This window comes from Marmota flaviventris, chromosome X (genome assembly GCF_047511675.1).
Source record: "Marmota flaviventris isolate mMarFla1 chromosome X, mMarFla1.hap1, whole genome shotgun sequence".
Classification (NCBI taxonomy): domain Eukaryota; kingdom Metazoa; phylum Chordata; class Mammalia; order Rodentia; family Sciuridae; genus Marmota; species Marmota flaviventris.
The window spans coordinates 84890595-84902504 of NC_092518.1; the positions used below are offsets into that span (position 1 = coordinate 84890595).

The 11910-nt window shown below is 35.3% G+C and overlaps 1 non-coding gene across 1 annotated transcript; it reads right to left on the reverse strand.

The window, feature by feature from the left end:
• Positions 1–9900: 9900 nt before the first annotated feature.
• LOC114092324 (U6 spliceosomal RNA) lies at positions 9901–10007 on the reverse strand. The gene has a single exon (XR_003582683.2). It is a non-coding gene; the product is annotated as a U6 spliceosomal RNA (small nuclear RNA).
• Positions 10008–11910: the final 1903 nt, after the last annotated feature.

An 11910-nucleotide genomic window follows, 5' to 3' on the forward strand; every position in this document is an offset into this window, starting at 1 on the left:
ATGCGCCGTCTGATAGAAGAAAAAGTTGGCTACGATCTACAGTCGGTGGGGTCGGGCTCCAAATTCCTCAATAGGACACCCATAGCACAAAAGTTAATAACTAGAATCAACAAATGGGACTTACTCAAACTAAAAAGTTTTTTCTCAGCAAAAGATACAATAAGAGAGGTAAATAGAGAGCCTACATCCTGGGAACAAATCTTTACTCCTCACACTTCAGATAGAGCCCTAATATCCAGAGTATACAAAGAGCTCAAAAAATTAGACAATAAGAGAACAAACAACCCAATCAACAAATGGGCCAAGGACCTGAACAGACACTTCTCAGAGGAGGACATACAGTCAATCAACAAGTACATGAAAAAATGCTCACCATCTCTAGCAGTCAGAGAAATGCAAATCAAAACCACCCTAAGATACCATCTCACTCCAGTTAGATTGGCAGCCATTATGAAGTCAAACAACAACAAGTGCTGGCGAGGATGTGGGGAAAAGGGTACACTTGTACATTGCTGGTGGGACTGCAAATTGGTGCAGCCAATTTGGAAAGCAGTATGGAGATTTCTTGGAAAGCTGGGAATGGAGCCACCATTTGACCCAGCTATTCCCCTTCTCGGTCTATTCCCTAAAGACCTAAAAAGAGCATGCTACAGGGACACTGCTACATCGATGTTCATAGCAGCACAATTCACAATAGCTAGACTGTGGAACCAACCTAGATGCCCTTCAATGGATGAATGGATAAAAAAAATGTGGCATTTATACACAATGCAGTATTACTCTGCATTAAAAAATGACAAAATCATAGAATTTACAGGGAAATGGATGGCATTAGAGCAGATTATGCTAAGTGAAGCTAGCCAATCCCTAAAAAACAAATGCCAAATGTCTTCTTTGATATAAGGAGAGTAACTAAGAACAGAGTAGGGTCGAAGAGCATGAGAAGAAGATTAACATTAAACAGGGATGAGAGGTGGGAGGGAAAGGGAGAGAGAAGAGAAAATGCATGGAAATGGAAGGAGACCCTCAGAGTTATACAAAAGTACATACAAGAGGAAGTGAGGGGAAGGGGAAAAATAATACAAGGGGGACAAACGAATGTCAGTAAAGGGGGCAGAGAGAGAAGAGGGGAGGGGAGGGGAGGGGAGGGGAGGGGAGGGGGGATAGTAGAGGATAGGAAAGACAGCAGAATACAACAGACACTAGTATGGCAATATGTAAATCAATGGATGTGTAACTGATGTGATTCTGCAATCTGTATATGGGGTAAAAATGGGAGCTCATAACCCACTTGAATCAAATTGTGAAATATGATATATCAAGAACTATGTAATGTTTTGAACAGCCAACAATAAAAAATTAAAAAAAAAATAAAAAAAACATTAAAATGTAAAACCCATGGAAAAGTAGACATACAAGAGAAAGAAAAAATAATCAAATCTTATAAATGCAATAAACTACCAAATCACAAACTTCAACAGGAGAGGAAGAATAGAATAAGAAAAACTGAAAGAAAATTAGAAATATAACAAAATGATAGCAGATGTCATTGCATACATATACCAACCTTGAATGTAAATAAACAAATTCTCCAAATTAAAGATACAGACTGGCTAAATAAATATACAAAAAAAGTATTATTGGTTTTTCAATTGTTTTCTTTTAGAGCTTGGATCATCTCATTCCAAGCCCTTCTGGAATTTAGAGTTCAAGCTTGAGAAGTGAGAATTGATCTTTTACTTCTAAATTAGACCTGACTTGATTATTTTGCACTTTTTAATATACAATCCTTATTATATGTGAGGAATTTTGAGAGTTATATGTCTTGGAGAGGTTCTCTATTATTTTCTTTTTAATTTGGGATTCTATATTTATACTAAATATGGATGGCTATCTCATTCTTAAGGTTTGGAAACGATTCTAATATTATTTCACTAGGAATGATCTTAATTCCATTAACCTGTATCTCCATGATGTACTCATTTTCAATGTCTCTTAAATTTAATCTCTTAATCTTCTTCCAGAGTTGTATGTTCTGATTTTGTCCTTTGCATTTTATTTTTTCTTTTTAAACCCACTGAGTGTTCAAATTCATATCCCCTGTATTTGAGGCCTGAAGTTCTGTTCTCTACATAATCTAACTTATTAGTAATACTTTCAACTAAATGTTGACATGATTTATTGTGACTTTCATTTACAGGATTTCTGATTGGTTTCTTTCTAGAATATCTATTGGCTTATTGAAATTATATTTCACCTGCTATATTTTCTGTTTCTTCATTCATTATATCATCTTTCAGCTCATTGATGTGTTTAATAATCAAATATTTATTGTCTTTCTTTGTATTTTATTTTCTTTTTTGCTTCTTTTCTTTTCTTTTTTTAGAAAAGAAAAAGGAAGATTTATTGGTTTGTTAACAAAGGAGAAATATAGGAAACTCCTATCCCAGAGGTTGTGATTCTTCCCATCAGCTGGAGCAGGGTGCTTTTAAAGAGGCTACATATTGGAGTTGCAATTCACTTGTTAATTTGGGACGTAGTCATTTCTGAGATCTTCTGGTACTATACCCAAAGTCTGTATTACTTTGTTCCTATGGTGGGTGTGCAAAAAAAGAACAAGTAACTTTGCTTAGAGTGGGGAAGAAAGGCCATCTTGCTTTCCCTGAGATTAGGGAGGGGTAGGAGCAAGGAGAGAGCAAAGGAAAGAAACATGTCCATTTAAAAATAAGTTGCAGTGGCAGAGCAGCAAGGGTTATATTCAAATCAGTGGACCACTGTTACATTTTTCCATTGTCAATTTCTACATTCCATTTCTATGGGAAAATTCGTGATGACATCTCCAAACTTCTTCCTGCTGAAAGAGGGCAGAAATGGGGAAAGTAACCCAAAGTATTTTTTCCTCTATCAGGTGAGGTGTGGAGAGTTAAGGGTACTCAGCATAAGAGCAGTTCAGAGGTCCATGGTGGCTGATGACATATGACTGGACAAGGCATACATAGGGCAGGAATCATGCTAAGAAAACAATAAACAAGACAGCAAAGCATTACTTTTTCGGTAAACAATTAGCACAAAAGCAATTTGCATTTTAGCCAGTTCCTTAAAACCACAAGACAGTAACTCATAATGATATCAATGAAAAACTGACCAAGTTTTTCAATATAGGAAGTTAGGATGATTTGTAAGTCTATGAGATCCAGCTCAAATTAACTCAGGACAAACATGTGATTCTTGAGTCCTTTGTGATCATTATTATTAGGCACTTTCACACAAGAAGACTTCCTTTATAGCCTCTAACATTACTCTTGGCAGAGCTGACACAAGTGTACATTTTAAGTTACATTTAAGAAAAAGCAACAAAACATTGTTCTGTCTTTTAAATGTTCCTTTAGGACAATGCTCAGGCTATTTCCTCCTGCCAGGTGTTTAAGACTAAGTCAGTCAAAACTGACGTTGTTCCTATCTACTATTAAGAGTCAGCTGAGATTTCTCAGAGATCACTCTTGGGCATGTATGCAAAGCCTCTTGCCTCTTTTAGATTTTCTCTACCAGAAGTGTCATCTACCAGGATGGGTCAGAGTCCTGCTGACCACATGTGCACTCTCTTGGAAGCTTCAGGGATATTTCCATCTCCATTGACCCTCACTTTGCAAAAAATGCACTGGTTGGCTTCTGGTTGTTTAGTGTCCTCTGAATCTCCTTGTTCAGTAGATTGGGTGACTCACCAGATTTGTAGGGCCCAGAGAGGGGTTCCATCATTCTCTGGATCCTGGCTGACCTTAGAGGGCAAGGGCCAAAATGTTGGCTGTTTTTTCCTTTACCCTTTTACTTCCTTGACTTTGATCTCCAAGTTTTGGGTTTTAAACACATAGCAAGCAAGTTTCACTAGTCTTAAAAGAGTGAGCAACAGGTTATAACTTCAATATCTATAATTTTACAGTTACCCCTTTCATTTAATTGGGGTCAGTATTAGTACTGGGTGTCAGCATTATATACTATCTGCATGTGATGGTTTATTATCTCAAATTAACCCAGGTGGGTTTCTTGTTTGTTTGCTTGTTTCTTAAGCAGTACCTCTGCAAAACATTAACATACAATAGTTACAAAGTTTATAAGGAAAACGCAAAATAAAACTAACAGAGAAAACATATTCAGTTTGTGTAATATGAACCAAAAAATGACTTTTATTTTCTTGTTCTTTTATTTAGCTATAGAGTGTATTCCCTGCTCAAGATCATAGTGATCTTTACAACAAAAAAACAAACTTTTGAACACTACTTTAAATGAGTTGAAGTCTAGCCTATTTTTGAGCCATTCTTATATGTACTAAGATAGGAGGCAGAGCCTTATCTCAGATAACATGGAGTTGTTGACAAATACACAGTACACCATTATATCTGAAACATGAATCAGAGAAAGACTAAGAGTAATCCTTTAACTTTCTTTTTCTGGAAAAAGTAGCAGAATGCTTCCATGTTTTACAATGTTACCTTAAACAGATCAGGCTCTCATTATTATCTCCCAAAAATGCTTTTAAATTCCAATTTCAGTGTGAGAAGTAACACAAAATTGTACATATAACTTATTGACAACAGGTTATTTCATCCAGCTATAAATATCAAATGACATGAATAAATACCAATCAAATTTTTTATTCATATAAAATTTGAGATTTTGCTGCACATAATTTTAGTTTGGAGAACACCAACTTGACAAGGTACTCTCTTAATCTTTACATTTCAATAAGTTAAAATTTTAAAGTACAATTTAGAATCTAGAATGTAATGGTAACAATAATCACAGGTCTTCATGGGTTAGTAAAAATCAAAGGATAGCCTTAAATCTCCTATACATTTAGCAAACAGTGTTAATCATTGTAAGTTGATTTAGTCAAAGCAAATGATATAAGGTAGGTGTTCAAATGACAGTGTGACCCTTCTATGTCAGATACAATGTATAAAAGAGAACAGTTATTGGTTATCTTGACAGGAAGATAACCAATAATTGTTTTATATATATATATATATATATATATATATATATATATATATATATTTTTTTTTTTTTTTTTTTTTTTTTTGGCTGTGTATGTGGGGCTGGGTACCAGAGATTGAAGTCAGGGGCACTCAACCACTTAGCCACATCCCCAGTCTTATTTTGTATTTTATTTAGAGACAGGGTCTCATTGATTTGCTTAGCACCTTGTTTTGTTGAGGCAGGCTTTGAAATCCAGATCCTCCTGCCTCAGGCTCCTGAGCCCCTAGAATTACTGGCATGCACCACCAGACCTTGCTGATTTCAATAATTCTTAAATTTTATCTCTTAGTTTTGAATTAGAAGTGATGCATATTTTGATCATGGTTACTTAATTTTTGTTATTGTACACTGAATGTTCAAGTTCATGTAACTTGTCTTCATGATCTAGAAATCTGTATTTTATATAATCTGATCTACCAGTGAGAATTTTATCTGAATTTTTTTATTTGATTACTGGGTTTTTCATTCCCAGGATTTCTTATAAACTTTTACATAACACTTAAACAAGGCTTAGGCAGATCTAGCTCTCAGATGCATATGTATAACTAGTCCCATATAATCTGGGTGTTGACTATATTGTTACACATAACAGTTTTTTAACCAGTTATAAAGTAATCATTTAAGACTTTGAACAGGAAAAAAATAATAATTCCTTTAAGACTTAGTTTCCCCCAAGTAATAAAACCTAACAAATACAATAAAATTATTTTGATAGATAAGGGCAGAACAATGTTTCATACTTTGTTGTGTATCAGTACATTAAAGTTCTAAGAACTTTGTTATTAATTATAGCCAATTTAATCACAAACACAAACTTTTTTGAGATTTATCTTCCACAGAACTTCTGTGACTTACTTACATTCTCAATTTTGCATTCTTACTTTGGTCCACTTTCATCTTGGACTTTAGCCAGAGAATATTACTTTACCAGACAAAATACTTTCTCATCTAGAAACATTTATTTTAAACTTCTAATTTTCTGTATGAAAATATATTTCCATACCTATACCTTTCTTTTCTAGTTTTGGACCTTTTTTAAAATTCATATTCTGAAGCAGACCTTATGAATGGTATCTGTGCATTTATTTTTTTTTTTAATTTATTTTTATGTGGTGCTGAGGATCGAACTCAGTGTATTTCCCATGCTAGGTGAGTGCTCTACCACTAAATAACAAGCCCCTGTGAATTTAGTTTAGACAACAAATTTCATCTCAGAAGAGAGTTGGAAAATTCAGCATATATAAAAACTTTACATTACTTATTTTCCTCTGAGGTTGCATTCAAGGGGTTGGAACACAGGATATTTTGATCCTGACCTGGCTCTCTTATTATTATCACATTCACTCAACTTTAAGTGAGTTTCCCATTGTCATTTATATCTGGAGGCTTTTTTTTCCTTTGGCCATTTTCTTATGCTAGGCATATTGTCATACAATGGAAGAGGCCCTTTCCATTCTTTTTTTTAGGCTTCCTTGAGGACCCATTTGCAGAGGCTTCCTACAAAACATAGGTTGGCTTTAGTTTCTGTCTTTTTTTTTTCTTTTCTGGGTGCAGTTATTTATTCTGTCAGTTTCTCCAGGCATTTGGTTTGATGGGATACTACTATAGCAAGAATTGCTTTGCCCTAGTGATTAATACGCCCTGGCCAAATGAGGTACCCTGTCTCAGCTTAAAAGGGAAGACTATGCCTTTCTCCAGTCATAAACTGACTGTGCTGGAAACTATTACCACATTGTTTGTAGCCAGTAGCCTCCAACATTGCCCCCCAATGCAAAAAGAGGTTGAAGGCATGACAGAAGCCAGGTTATCTTTAGCCATTTTTTCTGTAGCCCAAGCAGGTTTTCTGGGATTATTTTTCTTTTTTTATACAGTATAGGGCTTGTGTCCTTGGCCCACAATAAGATGATCTGTGGCTGCCAGGGGCCAGGCTGAGAAATAATGCTGGGAGTGTCAACACTGAATTTAAAATATGGATTTAAAAAAAATTTTTTTTCTTCTCATATTCTGCTATCCTTGTACACCAGAGGCAGTGCCTTTTGGCTCCTTTAAATTAGTTTTTGACTGTTCAGACCCCTTGTCATGCAACTGCACAAATGCCTATACATACAGAATCTTTTTCATATACTTTACTCCTGACAAACTTCAACTTCAAGATTATATAATAATCCAGAAAAAAATACTTAATATCCAGATTGTGTTACACTAAACCATCTTTCTCTTAGACAGGTTTATACCCATATTTGGCTGATGTGATCAAGATGTCTCTGCTAAAGAGACTACCAGTAAGATCAATGCAGCATGGCCCATGTCTTAAAGGGCCAGTAACAGAGAAAAAAACAGACAAGAAAGGATCACCAAAACCAGGTGGACAGATGGGAACATTTAAAACAGACAGATCCACCCATGAAAATTTATTCTACTCTTTTTACCTTTGACATACTTACTCCAACTGCAAGATTATACAATAATCCAAAAAGCTATTTAAAAGCCAAGCCATTACAGTAAAACACTATCTGAGACTTATACCTATAGGCAGCACTTTCTTCAACTATTTGTAACTCTTATATGCCAACTCCAATTGCAAGATTGGGGGAAAAAACAGAAAGAGAGACAAGAGACAACCAGAGAGAAGCCTCAAAACCATGGCTGGCAGATGGGAACCTTTAAATAGACCAGCCAAGATCATTCTCAAGAGTTTACCTATAGAATTAATGCAATACTGGCCACGTCTTAATAGGAGCAGTAGCAGATACAAACAAAACAGACAACTAGAGGGAATTACCAATCCCAAGGTCAACAAACAGATGAGAACGTAGAACAGATCAGAAGGAAGTTCATATCCCTCATATCCCTATGTTCTCAAGTCCTGCTTTACCATGACTCCTATACCAGTGGTGTTACAGATGTCCCCAAAAAGAAGGACCAGGTGTTTCCACAAAGAGGAACCCAATGTGCAGGATGAAGGGTTTTGGCACACACACCAGGGGACTTACCAAATGGCCAAGGTTGTCACCATTTTACTGAGTTCAGTTTCCTTTCTCTCAAAGTGGACCATGATGGAACAACCTATACTGTTCAGAGAGAGAATGCAAAACCCCAAACCAAAAGGAGCTTTAGTAGCTGCTGGGATGCTCCCTCAGTCCCTCCCTTTACTGACAGGAATAGATCCTCTTCTTTGACCCCAGGCAAAATCACCTGTCTCCTAACTCTTTTGCTGTTGGCTCTCAACAAGTTAGCCAGCACCTTGGTATGGATGTGGGTTTCCTTGGAGCCAGGCCTGCCAAAGAAAGCTGGAGTGGGTGCTGGTCTTGGGTCCCTTCAGGGTGTGAAATTTGTTGCTAAAATTTGGTCCTTGTCCCCAATGCCAATCTAATAATGAGGACATGGTTTGCCAAAAAAAAAAAAAAAAGGAAGTTTAATGTTTTGTTAGCAAAGAAGAAACAAAACACAGGGTACCCCTGTCCCAGGTGCTATGATTCTCTGGAATTTCTTCCAGTTAGTGTCTGTTGGCTCCTTTATTGGTGAGTTGTAACTATTAGGGTTGGATTATATTATTCTGTTTCCTCATGATTTCTGAGGTCCCAGATTTGACCATCCCTTGAAATATATTCTTTCTCTTTTATGTAGGACCCTTCAAGATAAGATAGATAATAAACTGGGTATGTAGTCAGGTTAATAGACCCCAATTAAGACTTTTTTAATGTAAAGGCCACATTTTGATAATTTCAGCCAAGTCTTTGTCCCAGAAAAGCAGGAAAACTGGTAGGAACAGATCTGGATAGAGGTTAGGAAAGTTGCAAAAAATGTGTGGTCAATCAGAAGGTCACCAACTGAATCAAAAGACTCAACACTTTCAAATACTTGTTTAACAAAGATTTTGACCAGTGACCCTATATTAACCCATAGGCTGACACACTGGGAAGTAAAAAGACTGTTATCCAACCCCCCTTCTCATTTTAAGAAAGCACTGCTAATTTTCTTCTCTCTGGAATAAATCCTACTCTTTTACACTCACCCTTCATTTTCCATGGATTTCATTATTCAAGTTCACAAGAAAAGAACCTGAAGTGAAACTGGTGGTGAGCTGCTTGGGTCTGCTATTATATGGAGAAGGGTACTCCTCAGCACTGAGAAGTGTAACATGCCTGTTGCTGTAGCAGCAGAGAAAAATCTGGCTTCATTGTTTTTAACCCACAGAGCTGATAACAGCACACATTTCTCTGCTGTGATTAGCTGCTAACACTAGAATAAGCTTTCTTGTCTGCAGAGGCCTTAAGTTAGAACTTCCCTACTCCATACACTGCAGAGTGGAAAATTTGGTTTTGTGAAGAACTCCAGTTTCACTGGGATGAGTAATTGTTTCTTTAGAACCAGTCCTGTGCTGACAGTACATCTTAGGTTCAAAACATATGCTCAGTCTAATCCAAGTGCTAATTTCAATCTTCAGTGACCCTGTGGAAGAATAGAATGCCAAAAGTAACAGTTATAGATTAAAAGTAAATGATATATCAATATATAATATAAATATAATTATGAATGATCTCTACAACTTTCTTAACATAAGAGTAATGTGTGAGGTGTAATACAGAATTGGCTGAAATGGTTACAAATTAATAATTGCATAATAAATTGAATTTGAAAATGCAATGAAAATAAATAAGACTGAAATAAGGTAAATAAAAAAGAAAAGATGGTAGAGAGTGGGGTCAGAGGAAAGACTGTTTAAAGCGGGAAGAATAAGATGAGTGCAAAAGAAAAGGGTGACATGGAATAGTTGTTTATAGGAGACACTAGGTATTAGATAATATCAATCAGTTAGAACATCACTTATCCTACAAAGATCCAGATTACTTTTTTGTTTCTTTTTTTAATATGGAACACTTTACAAATTTGTGTATTATCTTTTCACAGGGGCCATGCTAATCTTCTCTGTATCATTCCAATCTTAGTTTATGTGCTACTGAAGCAAGCACTTTTTTGTTTTGTTTTGTTTTTTCTTTTCTTTTTCTTATTCTTCTTTTTTAAATGGAGTCTGTGTCTGGTGTTTCAATATTTAGAAACTGCCACCTATGAAGAAGCCATTAAAACAAATTCTGATACCCTTTCAATTTAGCTCTGACAAAAACTGGCCAAACATGTTAGGTAAATATGTACGCAGAATGCAAATATGATCCCCTTCTTGCATGGCCACCTCTATTGGGGGGATCGATTAGGATATACTACTTTTCATCCTCAGAATGTCTTTTTTAGAGTATCAGTAGGTGAGAACTAAGTTTTATGGGGCAATTGGCCAGATTCCTCACTTTCTTATTCTATAGATTAATCTGGCCTGAATTGCACCTCTTGTTCTAAGAGTACCTATGTGTGTGCTATGAAGACATGTGTGAAAGAACTACCCTATCTTTCAGCCACTTCTGTGGTTGAGGGAGGTAGTATTTTTCATCAACTTCTGATTAGTCCCTGACATATGTCCTTGTCAGCCACACCTTTATCTTTCAAAATAGACTGTCAATTTCAAAAGATAGTACCCTTTGCTCTCCTCTACTCTTCTGAGTCCCAGCAGGAATCCAGTATTTCTTATGTATTCAGATTGGCTGTCATTATAAGTACCCACTGATCCAGTGAGAAGTACATCCTAAATACCTGTTCATAACAATTATATAGAAATACACCCAAGTATTTCTATACTAATGGTTCTGTAATTCAGAAATATCACCATTACTTATAATAGTGTGATTATTATTATTATTATTATTATTATTACTATTATTATTATTATTGGTACTGGATATTTAACCCAGGGATGCTTTATCACTGATCTACATGCCCAGTTATTTATTTTTTGTTATATATGTTATTGTGAGATAGGGTCTTTCTAGGTTACTTAGGGCCTCACAAAGTTGCTGAGACTGGTCTCAAACTTAAAATCTTCTTGCCTCAGCCTCCACAGTTGCTGGGATTACAGACATGTACCACCATACCTGGTTCAAATAGTCTCTCTAATATTTAGATAATACTAATGAATTTGACTAAAATGTCTCAGATTGAAAAAATACTCTTAGTATTATTTTAGAGAAGACTAAGTTTTTACAAAAAAAAAATATATATATATATATATATATATAAATTTCAAAAGAATAAGGAAGTTTGAAGATCTAATATTTTAAGCATATTGAAGTAAAAAAAAACAGTCATATAGAAATTAATCAGAATTACTTTTTAAGAATTGAACTTTACATAACGAAGGTAAATCTTTGGGTAAAAAGGCTATTATAAATTTTGTTTTACTGTAATAGATGTTATTTTATTTTACTATTTCCCCTAAATCATTACAGGTTTATTACTTGAGAAAGTTAAAATTGCCACAACATAATGTTAAAAATTATCGAAATGTAGAACTTTTATAAGTTAGTTTCTGTAAGGACTAAATGAGTTCAGAAAGGACACATGACATAAGATTAGCATGCAAAAATGTATTAAAATTTTATATATTAATAAAAATAATGGGAATAAAACTACAAATAAACACAATTCTATTAGCTATTGCTCCCCTAAAGTTGAAGCACATACATATAAGTGTAACAAAATATATTCATAATTCATTTGTGAAAATTACAAAACCTTAATCAAAAATAGCAGAGAAATCAGACATGGTGGTGCATACCTCTAATCTCAGAACCTTAAGAAGCTGAGGTGGTAGGACTACAAGTTCAAATACAGCCTCAGCAATTTAGTGAGGCCCTACATAACTCAGTGTGACCCTGTCTCTAAATAAAATACAAAAAAAAGTCTGGGGATGTGGCTCAGTGTTTAAGCACCCTTGGATTCAGTCTTTACTATAAAAAAATCAAAGTTAAATAGAGGGATATGAAGTGT